The sequence below is a fragment of the Corvus brachyrhynchos genome, unplaced genomic scaffold (assembly GCF_000691975.1).
Source record: "Corvus brachyrhynchos isolate BGI_N302 unplaced genomic scaffold, ASM69197v1 scaffold481, whole genome shotgun sequence".
NCBI classification, from domain to species: domain Eukaryota; kingdom Metazoa; phylum Chordata; class Aves; order Passeriformes; family Corvidae; genus Corvus; species Corvus brachyrhynchos.
In genome coordinates this window covers 639,855-642,295 of record NW_008236261.1, presented here as the reverse complement: position 1 = coordinate 642,295, position 2,441 = coordinate 639,855, and the positions used below count along the sequence as shown (strand labels likewise).

The 2,441-nt window shown below is 42.9% G+C and overlaps 1 protein-coding gene and 1 long non-coding RNA gene across 2 annotated transcripts in view; one reads left to right on the top strand and one right to left on the bottom strand.

The window, feature by feature from the left end:
* The window catches only part of LOC108449808, a 204,395-nt gene that overhangs the window by 2,117 nt on the left and 199,837 nt on the right, over positions 1-2,441 (top strand). The window lies entirely within an intron of this gene.
* Positions 1-2,441, bottom strand: part of LOC108449810 — an 8,459-nt gene that overhangs the window by 822 nt on the left and 5,196 nt on the right. The gene's annotated exons all lie outside the window — the stretch shown is intronic.

Below are 2,441 nucleotides of genomic sequence, written 5' to 3'. Positions count from 1 at the left end.
GATGTCAACCATCAGGCAGATGGTCCTTCTACAAGCAGAGACTGGGATGGTCCTTCTACAAGCAGAGACTGGGATGGTCCTTCCACAAGCAGAGACTGAACTTTAAATTTCTTGTTATGGAGTCAGATAGTTAAAGCCTTAAGGACATATTTAGAATTAATAACTGATGTAAATTTCTATTTAGGATTAATAGTAGAGTTGTTATCTTATCAAAAAAATGGGGGAATTGCAGATACAAAAATGCTGCTAGGGAGGATTTTCTTGCTATTTTCTAAGTCTGTGAGAGACTTTTCTCTCTCACAGAAGAGGTAGCAGAGTATGTAAACAACCAAGCCACCTGCAACCTTGAAAAGTCTTGTTTATGGTATAGTAGAAAAATATATTGACAATGGATGTTTCAGGATTTTAGCCAATTACCCCAAGAGGTGGCTGATCCTTTGTCCAATTAGACTATGAAGAAAAAAGTCTATAAAAGAATTTGTAAAATAATTAAATGAATCAATCTTGCTGCACAATTCCTGCCTGCTGGATCTTCTCTCCTCCTCCTCCCTATGGCTGCAGGACACGGTGATATACCGTAGGACCCAGGCCTGCGGTAATACCTGACTGCAGTGCTAATCACAGGTTTCAAATGGAAGGTGAAGTTTCTTCAAAGATGCATGTGGAATCCTTTCAGTCTTGTCTAGAAACTTCAGAATCCACTGCCTTAAACAAGAAGTCCTAAAACAAAAGAGAGAGTGCTGGGAATTACTTTTCCTGTGGAGCTTTAAACTGCACAATACACATTTTTTATGATGTTTCTTTTTTTTTTTTCAACCACCTGCACCTTTACATTTTTGCTCTCTAGCTGAGCCCAGCTCCATAATTTTAGTCAGGAAAAAACAGAAAAGAAAGCAGTTACTGGATTTAGCATTCACTTTGAAGAATATCAACACCACCATGAGAAAAGGGGCTAGGAGCTTTTCTTTCAAATAAATGCACTATCACCTTCTTTCTTTCAATCATGCAGTTGCATGCTGCTGTCTTTTAATTTACTGTTCAGCTTCAGGTAACCTCATGGACTTTCAATTTTGCAAAGACCAACGTATTAATATACTTTTGTGCACAAAGATGTGCCAGAACAGAAGCAGTTGCTCAGTATGTCTTTGTCACAGCAGCATTTAAACAACAGACAATTCACACTGGGGTATTCACCTTCCTTCTTAGCTAGATGTACTCTCACATTTTTCACTCTTGCTGAGCCTAACTGTAGAACTAAAATATCCAGGAGCTGCTGCCATAAGAATGGACTAGGAACAAAATCTCAGCACTGGCCTGCCTATTTCCCTTGCAGCCTAAAACCCACAAAAACCACTGCTGTTATTTAGTTTTCTTATCAGCAATCACATCACATTCAATTGCGCAGATTCTGAAGCTAAACTGAATAGATTTTAGCTAGACCTAACATAGGAAAATGTGCTTGCACAGAAAGCTTTTACTGACTTTCCCCATTACAATTGCTAACTTTCACTCAGAGGGCATTCAAGTGGCACTCACTGATTTCTTGCAGTCTGTAAATGGCACACACCCAATGTTGTTCTGCAAGTTCAAACTCAGCCAGCTGAGTACCATCCTGTGATTTTAGTCACCTAAAGTGTCCATTTCACTAGGATAAAAACACTTCAGGAGAGAAGCACTTACTGGTGTGAAAGTGATGGTTCAATGAATACCAGTTTTAACAGGTAAGAGGGAAGGTCGGCAAATGCTTTCTCTCCTGGCACATTTATCAGTTCAAACTGCTGCTGAAAACTCTTTGGTTTAACAGTGGACTCTGTAACATGTGATGCTATATATAGTTGAGAAGGAATGTGCGAATCACTAGTTTCTTTGGTCTAGTTTATAGACTGCAAGGGGAAGATGAAGGCAGGACTGGGTTTTGGTTCTCAGACTTTTTCTTTGGAGACAGCTGCTTCCCCTCTGTCTTGGTTTGAAAGACAGGTGTCTGCTAAGGAAGGCAGAAGCCTCCCTTGGAATGGCAGATGCAACACCCTTCCCTCCGAGTTATTATAATTTTGAAATCAAGGGCCTTTAGGCAAAGATGTGGGAAATAGGAATAACAGTTCTTTACTATTCTATATGTGTATAACCAGTCAAACAAACAACAACAACTATGGCAGTAACAGCAAACACAAACCCAGTGCCAGCCTTCTGGGCTGTCGGGCCCTTCCCCCTCGGGTGCAGTTCCACTCGCAGCCGGCAGGGGCGCTGGCGGCTCCCGGTGAGCAGGGCAGGTGCGATGGTTCCCCCGCGGCTGCAGGGGGCGCTCCGGAGTGAGCTCAGGGATCACGCAGCACTGGTGCCCTGGGATCCCGGGAAGGGAAGGAACAAAGAAGCTTCAAAAACCGCTGGGCAGCCGATCCCGGTGTCCGGCCGGACTCTCGGGAACAGCAGGCTTGAACGGC